This window comes from Idiotropiscis lumnitzeri, unplaced genomic scaffold (assembly GCF_059441095.1).
Source record: "Idiotropiscis lumnitzeri isolate Australia: NSW breed Sydney's pygmy pipehorse unplaced genomic scaffold, RoL_Ilum_1.0 HiC_scaffold_270, whole genome shotgun sequence".
Lineage (NCBI taxonomy): Eukaryota > Metazoa > Chordata > Actinopteri > Syngnathiformes > Syngnathidae > Idiotropiscis > Idiotropiscis lumnitzeri.
Window position 1 is genome coordinate 87770 of NW_028283808.1, and position 20392 is coordinate 108161.

Genomic DNA, 20392 nt, shown 5'->3' on the forward strand with positions numbered 1-20392 from the left:
TTGTGGGAGTGGCATTGCACTGTTCGGCAATAAAACAAAGCTGATTATGAGGTTCTAAATATGAACGACAACTCGTAAAACTTTACACACACATCAGGCCGAGCAAATTTATCAATATTTTATACGTTAGTTGTGCAGCTTTTTTGAAATGGCTCGCCATGGCCCTCGAGAAATGTTAAAAAAAAGCAGCTCTGGTTGAGTGTTTCACCTCGCTTTTTGTAAATTTTATGGAGTACAGTGAACCCTCGGTTATCGCGGTTAATGGGGACCGAGACCACCCGCGAAAACTGAAAATCCGCGAAGTAGCGGCGCACCTTCAAAAATGCTTAAAAAAAATATACAATATATATAATAAATATATATATATATATATATATATATATATATATATATATACGGGGAGAGAGAGAGTGAAATTCATGTTATAACAAAAAAACCAAATTATTATTAAAACGTATTATTTTTTTATTCCCCAGCCATTCTTTTTGTATTTATTTAATTACTCCGACTTTTACCTGCTGGTACGCCGTCCGGTGTGCCCTGTGAAATGAAAGGTGGCATTATTTATTTATTTATTCATTTATTCATTCATAACTGACAGCCTCGCGCTCCGCTCGTGCCCGGGCAGAAGAGGTGCTCCAATTTGGCTTAACTGTGACACACGCCCGTCCTCCTCCGTCCGGAGCTTCCATTCGGTTAAACTTAGGGGCCGCTTGGCACCGCCCGTGCCCGGGGAAGGTGCTCCTCTTCGGCTTACTGTGACGCGAGCATGCCCTCCTCCTCCGGAGCTTCCATTCGGTTAAACTTAGGGGCCGCTTGGAACCGCCCGTGCCCGGGGAAGGTGCTCCTCTTCGGCTTACTGTGACGCGAGCATGCCCTCCTCCTCCGGAGCTTCCATTCGGTTAAACTTAGGGGCCGCTTGGCACCGCCCGTGCCCGGGAAAGGTGCTCCTCTACGGCTTAACTGCCACGCACGCTGGCCGGAGCTCTGGTACGGTCCGAACCGCGCGAAACGTCGCCACAGATCGTGTCCGGGGGAACGTGCTCTTCTTCGTCCACTCTCCTCTTCGCCCACGCTCTTCTTCGGCGCACGCCGGCCGTCTAACCGCTCCAGCGCCCCGTCGTGCCGCTCGGCGAAACTACAATGCCCCCGAATATTTTTTAGACCCGCGAAGCACTGAACCTGCGAAAGGTGAACCGCGAAGTAGCGAGGGTTCACTGTATGTATAAGACCAAGACCTACAAAAAAGTCTCTTGGAGCAATGAGCTAGGTTTTACAGGAAGTCGGCCATTTTGAATTTACTTAAAAGGGGGCGGGTCACCACAATGGACTTTGTGTAGAAATTATTATTGGGGCCCGAGCAGCGACCGCGGCGAGGTCCCTATTGTTTTTGTAGAAAATATTATTACTTTTATTATTATTATTATTATTATTAGGGCCTGAGCAGCGACCGCTGCGAAGTCCCTATTGTTTTTGTAGAAATTATTATTATTATTTTTCCGATTGTTCGATCGCATTTTTGACCCCCGAAACATGCACAAAAACTCACCAAACCTGGCAGTCTCATCGGGCATGGCGAAAAATTTGATATTTTAACGTCTAATATGAACAGGAAGTGAGTTATGAATTTTTGAAAGTCCGACTTTTGCCCTTTTTTGCATGTTTACAGGGGTCATTCTTTTGCACCCTGATCCTAAAGGCTTCATCTGATTGCCTTAAAATTCTGTCTGTAGCATCTGAAGACCTGGGACAAACACTGGGGCTAAAATTTTTTGTTTCCGAAATACTATATGACGGGGGCGGGGCATCAAAGTTTTCACTTAAGATTTCCTTCGCCGCAATGGACAAAATGCTTAATAACTCTCCTGCACATGCTGCTAAAAATCCAAAACTTCACATGTACATAAAGAGTCTGTACCTGAAGACATCTATATGTTTATATTCAGTTATACACCTTGCGCCAATCAATATCATTTTTTACATTTTGACGTACTGCACGGTGCCCTTGTAACGAATCTGATTGAAAATTGGCTAGAAAAGACTCAAGACATTGATCTTACTCTATCCCTATTTTTGTGACTTTCCTTCGAAGGGCGTGGCTATTACGGTGCCGCAGAGTCTGATTATTCTCCGTGGCAACAAAAGTTCCTGCAAAATGATTCAGATGATCCATCTTCTCGAAATTTTTCACATTTGAGGATATTCAGGCCCTGAAGACGGCTGCCAACTTATTTTTGATCGCAGTGGTAGCGCCACCAACTGGTTAAAACAAATATAAATTATTTTCGTTGATGTTTTTCTCCGGGCATGTTAACAAAATCTACCTTATATTTGCTCGGATGAGTGTTTAGGCCTTGAGGATGTCACAATACGAAAGTCTTTCGCCTTCTTCAGAGTGTCACATGATGGTGTCTTGTGACCCGCCTTTATCAGCTGATGTTCCATGAGGGCGTGACTTACCTGTCACAAGAATGAAGGCAAGTCACGCCCCCCGCTGTCCGTTCACTCCGCCAAGATGCTGGTCCAGGTGGTAGAGAGGATGAAGGCTCCCTTGTCTCTGTTCATGGTTTTTATGCCTCGCTTGCAGATCTCAATGGCCTCTCTGATCCAGCGCTGTTGTTTGTTCTCTTCTGTGTGGATGACCCTGCCCTTCTCCCGGTCCATGATGTGGTTTTCCCTTTTGCAGTGGTCAGTGATTGCTGATTTGTAATGTTCATGTTGTGCTTGTTCTTTTACTGCTCTGATTTTTTTCATTTTTTTGACAGGTAAGTCACACCCTCATGGAACATCAGCTCAAGACACCATCATGCGACACTCTGAAGTAGGCGAAAGACTCGCCGAAACATGTCAGGTAAAAAATTAACCTAAAACATAATTGTCTGCTTTTAATGAATCAGTCAAATATCAATAATAAGAAGACAAAATGAACCTAATACAAATAAATGAATGCTTAATAACTCCCCTGCACATGCTCCTAAAAATCCAAACCTTCACCTGTAAATAAAACGTCCCGACCTGAAGACATCTTAATGTTATTATTTTGTTATACACACAGTGCCGCCAAGTGGAATCAAAAATTTGTTTTTATTTTAATTTTCACGTACTGCACGGTGCCCTTTTGACGAATCCGACTGAAAATTAGTCAGAAAAGACTCAAGACAATGATCTTACTCTCTGCCGAATTTTGTGACGTTTTGGCAAAAGGCGTGGCTATTAAGGTGCTGAAAAGTCCGATTGTACTCTGTGGCAACAAAAGCTCCGGCAACATGACTCAGATCATCCTATCTTCTCGAAGTTGTACACATTTGAGGATACTTCAGCCCTGAAGACATCTACCAACTTATTTTATATCGTAGTAGTAGCGCCACCAACTGGTAAAAGCTAATACAAGTTATTTTCTTGGATGTTTTTCTCCGTGCAACTCAACAAGGTCGCCCTCATATATGCTCGGATGACTGTTTCGGCCATGAGGATGTCACAATACGAAATTCGTGATTTTTCGTGAAAAGTTGTGGGAGTGGCATTGCACTGTTCGGCAATAAAACAAAGCTGATTATGAGGTTCTAAATATGAACGACAACTCGTAAAACTTTACACACACATCAGGCCGAGCAAATTTATCAATATTTTATACGTTAGTTGTGCAGCTTTTTTGAAATGGCTCGCCATGGCCCTCGAGAAATGTTAAAAAAAAGCAGCTCTGGTTGAGTGTTTCACCTCGCTTTTTGTAAATTTTATGGAGTACAGTGAACCCTCGGTTATCGCGGTTAATGGGGACCGAGACCACCCGCGAAAACTGAAAATCCGCGAAGTAGCGGCGCACCTTCAAAAATGCTTAAAAAAAATATACAATATATATAATAAATATATATATATATATATATATATATATATATATATATATATATATATATATACGGGGAGAGAGAGAGTGAAATTCATGTTATAACAAAAAAACCAAATTATTATTAAAACGTATTATTTTTTTATTCCCCAGCCATTCTTTTTGTATTTATTTAATTACTCCGACTTTTACCTGCTGGTACGCCGTCCGGTGTGCCCTGTGAAATGAAAGGTGGCATTCTTTATTTATTTATTCATTTATTCATTCATAACTGACAGCCTCGCGCTCCGCTCGTGCCCGGGCAGAAGAGGTGCTCCAATTTGGCTTAACTGTGACACACGCCCGTCCTCCTCCGTCCGGAGCTTCCATTCGGTTAAACTTAGGGGCCGCTTGGCACCGCCCGTGCCCGGGGAAGGTGCTCCTCTTCGGCTTACTGTGACGCGAGCATGCCCTCCTCCTCCGGAGCTTCCATTCGGTTAAACTTAGGGGCCGCTTGGAACCGCCCGTGCCCGGGGAAGGTGCTCCTCTTCGGCTTACTGTGACGCGAGCATGCCCTCCTCCTCCGGAGCTTCCATTCGGTTAAACTTAGGGGCCGCTTGGCACCGCCCGTGCCCGGGGAAGGTGCTCCTCTACGGCTTAACTGCCACGCACGCTGGCCGGAGCTCTGGTACGGTCCGAACCGCGCGAAACGTCGCCACCGATCGTGTCCGGGGGAACGTGCTCTTCTTCGTCCACTCTCCTCTTCGCCCACGCTCTTCTTCGGCGCACGCCGGCCGTCTAACCGCTCCAGCGCCCCGTCGTGCCGCTCGGCGAAACTACAATGCCCCCGAATATTTTTTAGACCCGCGAAGCACTGAACCTGCGAAAGGTGAACCGCGAAGTAGCGAGGGTTCACTGTATGTATAAGACCAAGACCTACAAAAAAGTCTCTTGGAGCAATGAGCTAGGTTTTACAGGAAGTCGGCCATTTTGAATTTACTTAAAAGGGGGCGGGTCACCACAATGGACTTTGTGTAGAAATTATTATTGGGGCCCGAGCAGCGACCGCGGCGAGGTCCCTATTGTTTTTGTAGAAAATATTATTACTTTTATTATTATTATTATTATTATTATTAGGGCCTGAGCAGCGACCGCTGCGAAGTCCCTATTGTTTTTGTAGAAATTATTATTATTATTTTTCCGATTGTTCGATCGCATTTTTGACCCCCGAAACATGCACAAAAACTCACCAAACCTGGCAGTCTCATCGGGCATGGCGAAAAATTTGATATTTTAACGTCTAATATGAACAGGAAGTGAGTTCTGAATTTTTGAAAGTCCGACTTTTGCCCTTTTTTGCATGTTTACAGGGGTCATTCTTTTGCACCCTGATCCTAAAGGCTTCATCTGATTGCCTTAAAATTCTGTCTGTAGCATCTGAAGACCTGGGACAAACACTGGGGCTAAAATTTTTTGTTTCCGAAATACTATATGACGGGGGCGGGGCATCAAAGTTTTCACTTAAGATTTCCTTCGCCGCAATGGACAAAATGCTTAATAACTCTCCTGCACATGCTGCTAAAAATCCAAAACTTCACATGTACATAAAGAGTCTGTACCTGAAGACATCTATATGTTTATATTCAGTTATACACCTTGCGCCAATCAATATCATTTTTTACATTTTGACGTACTGCACGGTGCCCTTTTAACGAATCTGATTGAAAATTGGCTAGAAAAGACTCAAGACATTGATCTTACTCTATCCCTATTTTTGTGACTTTCCTTCGAAGGGCGTGGCTATTACGGTGCCGCAGAGTCTGATTATTCTCCGTGGCAACAAAAGTTCCTGCAAAATGATTCAGATGATCCATCTTCTCGAAATTTTTCACATTTGAGGATATTCAGGCCCTGAAGACGGCTGCCAACTTATTTTTGATCGCAGTGGTAGCGCCACCAACTGGTTAAAACAAATATAAATTATTTTCGTTGATGTTTTTCTCCGGGCATGTTAACAAAATCTACCTTATATTTGCTCGGATGAGTGTTTAGGCCTTGAGCATGTCACAATACGAAAGTCTTTCGCCTTCTTCAGAGTGTCACATGATGGTGTCTTGTGACCCGCCTTTATCAGCTGATGTTCCATGAGGGCGTGACTTACCTGTCACAAGAATGAAGGCAAGTCACGCCCCCCGCTGTCCGTTCACTCCGCCAAGATGCTGGTCCAGGTGGTAGAGAGGATGAAGGCTCCCTTGTCTCTGTTCATGGTTTTTATGCCTCGCTTGCAGATCTCAATGGCCTCTCTGATCCAGCGCTGTTGTTTGTTCTCTTCTGTGTGGATGACCCTGCCCTTCTCCCGGTCCATGATGTGGTTTTCCCTTTTGCAGTGGTCAGTGATTGCTGATTTGTAATGTTCATGTTGTGCTTGTTCTTTTACTGCTCTGATTTTTTTCATTTTTTTGACAGGTAAGTCACACCCTCATGGAACATCAGCTCAAGACACCATCATGCGACACTCTGAAGTAGGCGAAAGACTCGCCGAAACATGTCAGGTAAAAAATTAACCTAAAACATAATTGTCTGCTTTTAATGAATCAGTCAAATATCAATAATAAGAAGACAAAATGAACCTAATACAAATAAATGAATGCTTAATAACTCCCCTGCACATGCTCCTAAAAATCCAAACCTTCACCTGTAAATAAAACGTCCCGACCTGAAGACATCTTAATGTTATTATTTTGTTATACACACAGTGCCGCCAAGTGGAATCAAAAATTTGTTTTTATTTTAATTGTCACGTACTGCACGATGCCCTTTCGACGAATCCGACTGAAAATTAGTCAGAAAAGACTCAAGACAATGATCTTACTCTCTGCCGAATTTTGTGACGTTTTGGCAAAAGGCGTGGCTATTACGGTGCTGAAAAGTCCGATTGTACTCTGTGGCAACAAAAGCTCCAGCAACATGACTCAGATGATCCTATCTTCTCGAAGTTGCACACATTTGAGGATACTTCAGCCCTGAAGACATCTACCAACTTATTTTTCATCGTAGTAGTAGCGCCCCCAACTGGTAAAAGCTAATACAAGTTATTTTCTTGGATGTTTTTCTCCGTGCAACTCAACAAGGTCGCCCTCATATATGCTCGGATGACTGTTTCGGCCATGAGGATGTCACAATACGAAATTCGTCCTTTTTCATGAAAAGTTGTGGGAGTGGCATTGCACTGTTCGGCAATAAAACAAAGCTGATTATGAGGTTCTAAATATGAACGACAACTCGTGAAACTTTACACACACATCAGGCCGAGCAAATTTATCAATATTTTATACGTTAGTTGTGCAGCTTTTTTGAAATGGCTCGCCATGGCCCTCGAGAAATGTTCAAAAAAGCAGCCCTGGTTGAGTGTTTCACCTCGCTTTTTGTAAATTTTATGGAGTACAGTGAACCCTCGGTTATCGCGGTTAATGGGGACCGAGACCACCCGCGAAAACTGAAAATCCGCGAAGTAGCGGCGCACCTTCAAAAATGCTTAAAAAAAATATATAATAAATATATAAATATATATATATATATATATATATATATATATATATATATACGGGGGGAGAGAGAGAGTGAAATTCATGTTATAACAAAAAAAACAAATTATTATTAAAACTTATTATTTTTTTATTCCCCAACCATTCTTTTTGTATTTATTTAATTACTCCGACTTTTACCTGCTGGTACGCCGTCCGGTGTGCCCTGTGAAATGAAAGGTGGCATTCTTTATTTATTTATTCATTTATTCATTCATAACTGACAGCCTCGCGCTCCGCTTGTGCCCGGCAGAAGAGGTGCTCCAATTCGGCTTAACTGTGACACACGCCCGCCCTCCTCCCCCGGAGCTTCCATTCGGTTAAACTTAGGGGCCGCTTGGCACCGCCCGTGCCCGGGGAAGGTGCTCCTCTTCGGCTTACTGTGACGCGAGCATGCCCTCCTCCTCCGGAGCTTCCATTCGGTTAAACTTAGGGGCCGCTTGGAACCGCCCGTGCCCGGGGAAGGTGCTCCTCTTCGGCTTACTGTGACGCGAGCATGCCCTCCTCCTCCGGAGCTTCCATTCGGTTAAACTCAGGGGCCGCTTGGAACCGCCCGTGCCCGGGGAAGGTGCTCCTCTACGGCTTAACTGCCACGCACGCCGGCCGGAGCTCTGGTACGGTCCGAACCGCGCGAAACGTCGCCACCGATCGTGTCCGGGGGAACGTGCTCTTCTTCGTCCACTCTCCTCTTCGCCCACGCTCTTCTTCGGCGCACGCCGGCCGTCTAACCGCTCCAGCGCCCCGTCGTGCCGCTCGGCGAAACTACAATGCCCCCGAATATTTTTTAGACCCGCGAAGCACTGAACCCGCGAAAGGTGAACCTCGAAGTAGCGAGGGTTCACTGTATGTATAAGACCAAGACCTACAAAAAAGTCTCTTGGAGCAATGAGCTAGGTTTTACAGGAAGTCGGCCATTTTGAATTTACTTAAAAGGGGGCGGGTCTCCACAATGGACTTTGTGTAGAAAATATTATTGGGGCCCGAGCAGCGACCGCGGCGAGGTCCCTATTGTTTTTGTAGAAAATATTATTACTTTTATTATTATTATTATTATTATTATTATTATTATTATTAGGGCCTGAGCAGCGACCGCTGCGAAGTCCCTATTGTTTTTGTAGAAATTATTATTATTATTATTTTTCCGATTGTTCGATCGCATTTTTGACCCCCGAAACATGCACAAAAACTCACCAAACTTGGCAGTCTCATCGGGCATGGCGAAAAATTTGATATTTTTTAACGTCTAATATGAACAGGAAGTGAGTTATGAATTTTTGAAAGTCCGACTTTTGCCCTTTTTTGCATGTTTACAGGGGTCATTCTTTTGCACCCTGATCCTAAAGGCTTCATCTGATTGCCTTAAAGTTCTGTCTGGAGCATCTTAAGACCTGGGACAAACACTGGGGCTAAAATATTTTGTTTCCGAAATACTATATGACGGGGGCGGGGCTTCAAAGTTTTCACTTAAGATTTCCTTCGCCGCAATGGACAAAATGCTTAATAACTCTCCTGCCCGTGCTGCTAAAAATCCAAAACTTCACATGTACATAAAGAGTCGGTACCTGAAGACATCTATATGTTTATATTCAGTTATACACCTTGCGCCAATCAATATAAATGTTTACATTTTGACGTACTGCACGGTGCCCTTTTAACGAATCCGACTGAAAATTGGCTAGAAAAGACTCAAGACATTGATCTTACTCTATCCCTATTTTTATGACTTTCCTTCAAAGGGCGTGGCTATTACGGTGCCGCAGAGTCTGATTATTCTCCGTGGCAACAAAAGTTCCTGCAAAATGATTCAGATGATCCATCTTCTGGAAATCTTTCACATTTGAGGATATTCAGGCCCTGAAGACGGCTGCCAACTTATTTTTGATCGCAGTGGTAGCGCCACCAACTGGTTAAAACAAATACAAATTATTTTCGTTGATGTTTTTCTCCGGGCAGGTTAACAAAATCTACCTTATATTTGCTCGGATGAGTGTTTAGGCCTTGAGCATGTCACAATACGAAAGTCTTTCGCCTTCTTCAGAGTGTCACATGATGGTGTCTTGTGACCCGTCTTTATCAGCTGATGTTCCATGAGGGCGTGACTTACCTGTCACAAGAATGAAGGCAAGTCACGCCCCCCGCTGTCCGTTCACTCCGCCAAGATGCTGGTCCAGGTGGTAGAGAGGATGAAGGCTCCCTTGTCTCTGTTCATGGTTTTTATGCCTCGCTTGCAGATCTCAATGGCCTCTCTGATCCAGCGCTGTTGTTTGTTCTCTTCTGTGCGGATGACCCTGCCCTTCTCCCGGTCCATGATGTGGTTTTCCCTTTTGCAGTGGTCAGTGATTGCTGATTTGTAATGTTCATGTTGTGCTTGTTCTTTTACTGCTCTGATTTTTTCATTTTTTTGACAGGTAAGTCACACCCTCATGGAACATCAGCTCAAGACACCATCATGCGACACTCTGAAGAAGGCGAAAGACTCGCCGAAACATGTCAGGTAAAAAATTAACCTAAAACATAATTGTCTGCTTTTAATGAATCAGTCAAATATCAATAATAAGAAGACAAAATGAACCTAATACAAATAAATGAATGCTTAATAACTCCCCTGCACATGCTCCTAAAAATCCAAACCTTCACCTGTAAATAAAACGTCCCGGCCTGAAGACATCTTAATGTTATTATTTTGTTATACACACAGTGCCGCCAAGTGGAATCAAAAATTTGTTTTTATTTTAATTTTCACGTACTGCATGGTGCCCTTTTGACGAATCCGACTGAAAATTAGTCAGAAAAGACTTAAGACAATGATCTTACTCTCTGCCGAATTTTGTGACGTTTTGGCAAAAGGCGTGGCTATTAAGGTGCTGAAAAGTCCGATTGTACTCTGTGGCAACAAAAGCTCCGGCAACATGACTCAGATGATCCTATCTTCTCGAAGTTGTACACATTTGAGGATACTTCAGCCCTGAAGACATCTACCAACTTATTTTACATCGTAGTAGTAGCGCCACCAACTGGTAAAAGCTAATACAAGTTATTTTCTTGGATGTTTTTCTCCGTGCAACTCAACAAGGTCGCCCTCATATATGCTCGGATGACTGTTTCGGCCATGAGGATGTCACAATACGAAATTCGTGATTTTTCGTGAAAAGTTGTGGGAGTGGCATTGCACTGTTCAGCAATAAAACAAAGCTGATTATGAGGTTCTAAATATGAACGACAACTCGTAAAACTTTACACACACATCAGGCCGAGCAAATTTATCAATATTTTATACGTTAGTTGTGCAGCTTTTTTGAAATGGCTCGCCATGGCCCTCGAGAAATGTTAAAAAAAAGCAGCTCTGGTTGAGTGTTTCACCTCGCTTTTTGTAAATTTTATGGAGTACAGTGAACCCTCGGTTATCGCGGTTAATGGGGACCGAGACCACCCGCGAAAACTGAAAATCCGCGAAGTAGCGGCGCACCTTCAAAAATGCTTAAAAAAAATATACAATATATATAATAAATATATATAATATATATATATATATATATATATATATATATATATATATATATATACGGGGAGAGAGAGAGTGAAATTCATGTTATAACAAAAAAAACAAATTATTATTAAAACGTATTATTTTTTTATTCCCCAGCCATTCTTTTTGTATTTATTTAATTACTCCGACTTTTACCTGCTGGTACGCCGTCCGGTGTGCCCTGTGAAATGAAAGGTGGCATTCTTTATTTATTTATTCATTTATTCATTCATAACTGACAGCCTCGCGCTCCGCTCGTGCCCGGGCAGAAGAGGTGCTCCAATTTGGCTTAACTGTGACACACGCCCGTCCTCCTCCCCCGGAGCTTCCATTCGGTTAAACTTAGGGGCCGCTTGGCACCGCCCGTGCCCGGGGAAGGTGCTCCTCTTCGGCTTACTGTGACGCGAGCATGCCCTCCTCCTCCGGAGCTTCCATTCGGTTAAACTTAGGGGCCGCTTGGAACCGCCCGTGCCCGGGGAAGGTGCTCCTCTTCGGCTTACTGTGACGCGAGCATGCCCTCCTCCTCCGGAGCTTCCATTCGGTTAAACTTAGGGGCCGCTTGGCACTGCCCGTGCCCGGGGAAGGTGCTCCTCTACGGCTTAACTGCCACGCACGCTGGCCGGAGCTCTGGTACGGTCCGAACCGCGCGAAACGTCGCCACCGATCGTGTCCGGGGGAACGTGCTCTTCTTCGTCCACTCTCCTCTTCGCCCACGCTCTTCTTCGGCGCACGCCGGCCGTCTAACCGCTCCAGCGCCCCGTCGTGCCGCTCGGCGAAACTACAATGCCCCCGAATATTTTTTAGACCCGCGAAGCACTGAACCCGCGAAAGGTGAACCGCGAAGTAGCGAGGGTTCACTGTATGTATAAGACCAAGACCTACAAAAAAGTCTCTTGGAGCAATGAGCTAGGTTTTACAGGAAGTCGGCCATTTTGAATTTACTGAAAAGGGGGCGGGTCACCACAATGGACTTTGTGTAGAAATTATTATTGGGGCCCGAGCAGCGACCGCGGCGAGGTCCCTATTGTTTTTGTAGAAGATATTATTACTTTTATTATTATTATTATTATTATTATTAGGGTCTGAGCAGCGACCGCTGCGAAGTCCCTATTGTTTTTGTAGAAATTATTATTATTATTATTTTTCCGATTGTTCGATCGCATTTTTGACCCCCGAAACATGCACAAAAACTCACCAAACTTGGCAGTCTCATCGGGCATGGCGAAAAATTTGATATTTTAACGTCTAATATGAACAGGAAGTGAGTTATGAATTTTTGAAAGTCCGACTTTTGCCCTTTTTTGCATGTTTACAGGGGTCATTCTTTTGCACCCTGATCCTAAAGGCTTCATCTGATTGCCTTAAAATTCTGTCTGTAGCATCTGAAGACCTGGCACAAACACTGGGGCTAAAATTTTTTGTTTCCGAAATACTATATGACGGGGGCGGGGCATCAAAGTTTTCACTTAAGATTTCCTTCGCCGCAATGGACAAAATGCTTAATAACTCTCCTGCACATGCTGCTAAAAATCCAAAACTTCACATGTACATAAAGAGTCGGTACCTGAAGACATCTATATGTTTATATTCTGTTATACACCTTGCGCCAATCAATATCATTTTTTACATTTTGACGTACTGCACGGTGCCCTTTTAACGAATCCGATTGAAAATTGGCTAGAAAAGACTCAAGACATTGATCTTACTCTATCCCTATTTTTGTGACTTTCCTTCGAAGGGCGTGGCTATTACGGTGCCGCAGAGTCTGATTATTCTCCGTGGCAACAAAAGTTCCTGCAAAATGATTCAGATGATCCATCTTCTCGAAATTTTTCACATTTGAGGATATTCAGGCCCTGAAGACGGCTGCCAACTTATTTTTGATCGCAGTGGTAGCGCCACCAACTGGTTAAAACAAATACAAATTATTTTCGTTGATTTTTTTCTCCGGGCAGGTTAACAAAATCTACCTTACATTTGCTCGGATGAGTGTTTAGGCCTTGAGGATGTCACAATACGAAAGTCTTTCGCCTTCTTCAGAGTGTCACATGATGGTGTCTTGTGGCCCGTCTTTATCAGCTGATGTTCCATGAGGGCGTGACTTACCTGTCACAAGAATGAAGGCAAGTCACGCCCCCCGCTGTCCGTTCACTCCGCCAAAATGCTGCTCCAGGTGGTAGAGAGGATGAAGGCTCCCTTGTCTCTGTTCATGGTTTTTATGCCTCGCTTGCAGATCTCAATGGCCTCTCTGATCCAGCGCTGTTGTTTGTTCTCTTCGGTGCGGATGACCCTGCCCTTCTCCCGGTCCATGATGTGGTTTTCCCTTTTGCAGTGGTCAGTGATTGCTGATTTGTAATGTTCATGTTGTGCTTGTTCTTTGACTGCTCTGATTTTTCATTTTTTTGACAGGTAAGTCACACCCTCATGGAACATCAGCTGATAAAGACGGGTCTCAAGACACCATCATGCGACACTCTGAAGAAGGCGAAAGACTCGCCGAAACATGTCAGGTAAAAAATTAACCTAAAACATAATTGTCTGCTTTTAATGAATCAGTCAAATATCAATAATAAGAAGACAAAATGAACCTAATACAAATAAATGAATGCTTAATAACTCCCCTGCACATGCTCCTAAAAATCCAAACCTTCACCTGTAAATAAAACGTCCCGACCTGAAGACATCTTAATGTTATTATTTTGTTATACACACAGTGCCGCCAAGTGGAATCAAAAATTTGTTTTTATTTTAATTTTCACGTACTGCACGGTGCCCTTTTGACGAATCCGACTGAAAATTAGTCAGAAAAGACTCAAGACAATGATCTTACTCTCTGCCGAATTTTGTGACGTTTTGGCAAAAGGCGTGGCTATTAAGGTGCTGAAAAGTCCGATTGTACTCTGTGGCAACAAAAGCTCCGGCAACATGACTCAGATGATCCTATCTTCTCGAAGTTGTACACATTTGAGGATACTTCAGCCCTGAAGACATCTACCAACTTATTTTACATCGTAGTAGTAGCGCCACCAACTGGTAAAAGCTAATACAAGTTATTTTCTTGGATGTTTTTCTCCGTGCAACTCAACAAGGTCGCCCTCATATATGCTCGGATGACTGTTTCGGCCATGAGGATGTCACAATACGAAATTCGTGATTTTTCGTGAAAAGTTGTGGGAGTGGCATTGCACTGTTCGGCAATAAAACAAAGCTGATTATGAGGTTCTAAATATGAACGTCAACTCGTAAAACTTTACACACACATCAGGCCGAGCAAATTTATCAATATTTTATACGTTAGTTGTGCAGCTTTTTTGAAATGGCTCGCCATGGCCCTCGAGAAATGTTAAAAAAAAGCAGCTCTGGTTGAGTGTTTCACCTCGCTTTTTGTAAATTTTATGGAGTACAGTGAACCCTCGGTTATCGCCGTTAATGGGGACCGAGACCATCCGCGAAAACTGAAAATCCGCGAAGTAGCGGCGCACCTTCAAAAATGCTTAAAAAAAATATACAATATATATAATATATATATATATATATATATATATATATATATATATATATATATATATATATATATATATATATATATATATATATATATATACGGGGAGAGAGAGAGTGAAATTCATGTTATAACAAAAAAACCAAATTATTATTAAAACGTATTATTTTTTTATTCCCCAGCCATTCTTTTTGTATTTATTTAATTACTCCGACTTTTACCTGCTGGTACGCCGTCCGGTGTGCCCTGTGAAATGAAAGGTGGCATTCTTTATTTATTTATTCATTTATTCATTCATAACTGACAGCCTCGCGCTCCGCTCGTGCCCGGGCAGAAGAGGTGCTCCAATTTGGCTTAACTGTGACACACGCCCGTCCTCCTCCGTCCGGAGCTTCCATTCGGTTAAACTTAGGGGCCGCTTGGCACCGCCCGTGCCCGGGGTAGGTGCTCCTCTTCGGCTTACTGTGACGCGAGCATGCCCTCCTCCTCCGGAGCTTCCATTCGGTTAAACTTAGGGGCCGCTTGGAACCGCCCGTGCCCGGGGAAGGTGCTCCTCTTCGGCTTACTGTGACGCGAGCATGCCCTCCTCCTCCGGAGCTTCCATTCGGTTAAACTTAGGGGCCGCTTGGCACCGCCCGTGCCCGGGGAAGGTGCTCCTCTACGGCTTAACTGCCACGCACGCTGGCCGGAGCTCTGGTACGGTCCGAACCGCGCGAAACGTCGCCACCGATCGTGTCCGGGGGAACGTGCTCTTCTTCGTCCACTCTCCTCTTCGCCCACGCTCTTCTTCGGCGCACGCCGGCCGTCTAACCGCTCCAGCGCCCCGTCGTGCCGCTCGGCGAAACTACAATGCCCCCGAATATTTTTTAGACCCGCGAAGCACTGAACCTGCGAAAGGTGAACCGCGAAGTAGCGAGGGTTCACTGTATGTATAAGACCAAGACCTACAAAAAAGTCTCTTGGAGCAATGAGCTAGGTTTTACAGGAAGTCGGCCATTTTGAATTTACTTAAAAGGGGGCGGGTCACCACAATGGACTTTGTGTAGAAATTATTATTGGGGCCCGAGCAGCGACCGCGGCGAGGTCCCTATTGTTTTTGTAGAAAGTATTATTACTTTTATTATTATTATTATTATTATTATTAGGGCCTGAGCAGCGACCGCTGCGAAGTCCCTATTGTTTTTGTAGAAATTATTATTATTATTTTTCCGATTGTTCGATCGCATTTTTGACCCCCGAAACATGCACAAAAACTCACCAAACCTGGCAGTCTCATCGGGCATGGCGAAAAATTTGATATTTTAACGTCTAATATGAACAGGAAGTGAGTTATGAATTTTTGAAAGTCCGACTTTTGCCCTTTTTTGCATGTTTACAGGGGTCATTCTTTTGCACCCTGATCCTAAAGGCTTCATCTGATTGCCTTAAAATTCTGTCTGTAGCATCTGAAGACCTGGCACAAACACTGGGGCTAAAAATGTTTGTTTCCGAAATACTATATGACGGGGGCGGGGCATCAAAGTTTTCACTTAAGATTTCCTTCGCCGCAATGGACAAAATGCTTAATAACTCTCCTGCACATGCTGCTAAAAATCCAAAACTTCACATGTACATAAAGAGTCTGTACCTGAAGACATCTATATGTTTATATTCAGTTATACACCTTGCGCCAATCAATATCATTTTTTACATTTTGACGTACTGCACGGTGCCCTTTTAACGAATCTGATTGAAAATTGGCTAGAAAAGACTCAAGACATTGATCTTACTCTATCCCTATTTTTGTGACTTTCCTTCGAAGGGCGTGGCTATTACGGTGCCGCAGAGTCTGATTATTCTCCGTGGCAACAAAAGTTCCTGCAAAATGATTCAGATGATCCATCTTCTCGAAATTTTTCACATTTGAGGATATTCAGGCCCTGAAGACGGCTGCCAACTTATTTTTGATCGCAGTGGTAGCGCCACCAACTGGTTAAAACAAATATAAATTATTTTCGTTGATGTTTTTCTCCGGGCATGTTAACAAAATCTACCTTATATTTGCTCGGATGAGTGTTTAGGCCTTGAGCATGTCACAATACGAAAGTCTTTCGCCTTCTTCAGAGTGTCACATGATGTGTCTTGTGACCCGCCTTTATCAGCTGATGTTCCATGAGGGCGTGACTTACCTGTCACAAGAATGAAGGCAAGTCACGCCCCCCGCTGTCCGTTCACTCCGCCAAGATGCTGGTCCAGGTGGTAGAGAGGATGAAGGCTCCCTTGTCTCTGTTCATGGTTTTTATGCCTCGCTTGCAGATCTCAATGGCCTCTCTGATCCAGCGCTGTTGTTTGTTCTCTTCTGTGCGGATGACCCTGCCCTTCTCCCGGTCCATGATGTGGTTTTCCCTTTTGCAGTGGTCAGTGATTGCTGATTTGTAATGTTCATGTTGTGCTTGTTCTTTTACTGCTCTGATTTTTTTCATTTTTTTGACAGGTAAGTCACACCCTCATGGAACATCAGCTCAAGACACCATCATGCGACACTCTGAAGTAGGCGAAAGACTCGCCGAAACATGTCAGGTAAAAAATTAACCTAAAACATAATTGTCTGCTTTTAATGAATCAGTCAAATATCAATAATAAGAAGACAAAATGAACCTAATACAAATAAATGAATGCTTAATAACTCCCCTGCACATGCTCCTAAAAATCCAAACCTTCACCTGTAAATAAAACGTCCCGACCTGAAGACATCTTAATGTTATTATTTTGTTATACACACAGTGCCGCCAAGTGGAATCAAAAATTTGTTTTTATTTTAATTGTCACGTACTGCACGGTGCCCTTTCGACGAATCCGACTGAAAATTAGTCAGAAAAGACTCAAGACAATGATCTTACTCTCTGCCGAATTTTGTGACGTTTTGGCAAAAGGCGTGGCTATTACGGTGCTGAAAAGTCCGATTGTACTCTGTGGCAACAAAAGCTCCAGCAACATGACTCAGATGATCCTATCTTCTCGAAGTTGCACACATTTGAGGATACTTCAGCCCTGAAGACATCTACCAACTTATTTTTCATCGTAGTAGTAGCGCCCCCAACTGGTAAAAGCTAATACAAGTTATTTTCTTGGATGTTTTTCTCCGTGCAACTCAACAAGGTCGCCCTCATATATGCTCGGATGACTGTTTCGGCCATGAGGATGTCACAATACGAAATTCGTCCTTTTTCATGAAAAGTTGTGGGAGTGGCATTGCACTGTTCGGCAATAAAACAAAGCTGATTATGAGGTTCTAAATATGAACGACAACTCGTGAAACTTTACACACACATCAGGCCGAGCAAATTTATCAATATTTTATACGTTAGTTGTGCAGCTTTTTTGAAATGGCTCGCCATGGCCCTCGAGAAATGTTCAAAAAAGCAGCCCTGGTTGAGTGTTTCACCTCGCTTTTTGTAAATTTTATGGAGTACAGTGAACCCTCGGTTATCGCGGTTAATGGGGACCGAGACCACCCGCGAAAACTGAAAATCCGCAAAGTAGCGGCGCACCTTCAAAAATGCTTAAAAAAAATATATAATAAATATATAAATATATATATATATATATATATATATATATATATATATATATATATATATACGGGGGGAGAGAGAGAGAGAGAGAGTGAAATTCATGTTATAACAAAAAAAACAAATTATTATTAAAACTTATTATTTTTTTATTCCCCAACCATTCTTTTTGTATTTATTTAATTACTCCGACTTTTACCTGCTGGTACGCCGTCCGGTGTGCCCTGTGAAATGAAAGGTGGCATTCTTTATTTATTTATTCATTTATTCATTCATAACTGACAGCCTCGCGCTCCGCTTGTGCCCGGCAGAAGAGGTGCTCCAATTCGGCTTAACTGTGACACACGCCCGCCCTCCTCCCCCGGAGCTTCCATTCGGTTAAACTTAGGGGCCGCTTGGCACCGCCCGTGCCCGGGGAAGGTGCTCCTCTTCGGCTTACTGTGACGCGAGCATGCCCTCCTCCTCCGGAGCTTCCATTCGGTTAAACTTAGGGGCCGCTTGGAACCGCCCGTGCCCGGGGAAGGTGCTCCTCTTCGGCTTACTGTGACGCGAGCATGCCCTCCTCCTCCGGAGCTTCCATTCGGTTAAACTCAGGGGCCGCTTGGAACCGCCCGTGCCCGGGGAAGGTGCTCCTCTACGGCTTAACTGCCACGCACGCCGGCCGGAGCTCTGGTACGGTCCGAACCGCGCGAAACGTCGCCACCGATCGTGTCCGGGGGAACGTGCTCTTCTTCGTCCACTCTCCTCTTCGCCCACGCTCTTCTTCGGCGCACGCCGGCCGTCTAACCGCTCCAGCGCCCCGTCGTGCCGCTCGGCGAAACTACAATGCCCCCGAATATTTTTTAGACCCGCGAAGCACTGAACCCGCGAAAGGTGAACCTCGAAGTAGCGAGGGTTCACTGTATGTATAAGACCAAGACCTACAAAAAAGTCTCTTGGAGCAATGAGCTAGGTTTTACAGGAAGTCGGCCATTTTGAATTTACTTAAAAGGGGGCGGGTCTCCACAATGGACTTTGTGTAGAAATTATTATTGGGGCCCGAGCAGCGACCGCGGCGAGGTCCCTATTGTTTTTGTAGAAAATATTATTACTTTTATTATTATTATTATTATTATTATTATTATTATTAGGGCCTGAGCAGCGACCGCTGCGAAGTCCCTATTGTTTTTGTAGAAATTATTATTATTATTATTTTTCCGATTGTTCGATCGCATTTTTGACCCCCGAAACATGCACAAAAACTCACCAAACTTGGCAGTCTCATCGGGCATGGCGAAAAATTTGATATTTTTTAACGTCTAATATGAACAGGAAGTGAGTTATGAATTTTTGAAAGTCCGACTTTTGCCCTTTTTTGCATGTTTACAGGGGTCATTCTTTTGCACCCTGATCCTAAAGGCTTCATCTGATTGCCTTAAAGTTCTGTCTGGAGCATCTTAAGACCTGGGACAAACACTGGGGCTAAAATTTTTTGTTTCCGAAATACTATATGACGGGGGCGGGGCTTCAAAGTTTTCACTTAAGATTTCCTTCGCCGCAATGGACAAAATGCTTAATAACTCTCCTGCCCGTGCTGCTAAAAATCCAAAACTTCACATGTACATAAAGAGTCGGTACCTGAAGACATCTATATGTTTATATTCAGTTATACACCTTGCGCCAATCAATATAAATGTTTACATTTTGACGTACTGCACGGTGCCCTTTTAACGAATCCGACTGAAAATTGGCTAGAAAAGACTCAAGACATTGATCTTACTCTATCCCTATTTTTATGACTTTCCTTCAAAGGGCGTGGCTATTACGGTGCCGCAGAGTCTGATTATTCTCCGTGGCAACAAAAGTTCCTGCAAAATGATTCAGATGATCCATCTTCTGGAAATCTTTCACATTTGAGGATATTCAGGCCCTGAAGACGGCTGCCAACTTATTTTTGATCGCAGTGGTAGCGCCACCAACTGGTTAAAACAAATACAAATTATTTTCGTTGATGTTTTTCTCCGGGCAGGTTAACAAAATCTACCTTATATTTGCTCGGATGAGTGTTTAGGCCTTGAGCATGTCACAATACGAAAGTCTTTCGCCTTCTTCAGAGTGTCACATGATGGTGTCTTGTGACCCGTCTTTATCAGCTGATGTTCCATGAGGGCGTGACTTACCTGTCACAAGAATGAAGGCAAGTCACGCCCCCCGCTGTCCGTTCACTCCGCCAAGATGCTGGTCCAGGTGGTAGAGAGGATGAAGGCTCCCTTGTCTCTGTTCATGGTTTTTATGCCTCGCTTGCAGATCTCAATGGCCTCTCTGATCCAGCGCTGTTGTTTGTTCTCTTCTGTGCGGATGACCCTGCCCTTCTCCCGGTCCATGATGTGGTTTTCCCTTTTGCAGTGGTCAGTGATTGCTGATTTG

The 20392-nt window shown here is 43.9% G+C and overlaps 1 long non-coding RNA gene across 2 annotated transcripts in view; it reads left to right on the forward strand.

The window, feature by feature from the left end:
- The window catches only part of LOC148314550 (uncharacterized), a 52960-nt gene that overhangs the window by 21969 nt on the left and 10599 nt on the right, over positions 1–20392 (forward strand). For both annotated transcript variants that reach the window (XR_015841691.1, XR_015841690.1), the window contains exons 5-6: positions 13167–13267; positions 13343–13443. This is a non-coding gene — a long non-coding RNA (uncharacterized LOC148314550). The remainder of the gene's footprint in view (positions 1–13166; positions 13268–13342; positions 13444–20392) is intronic.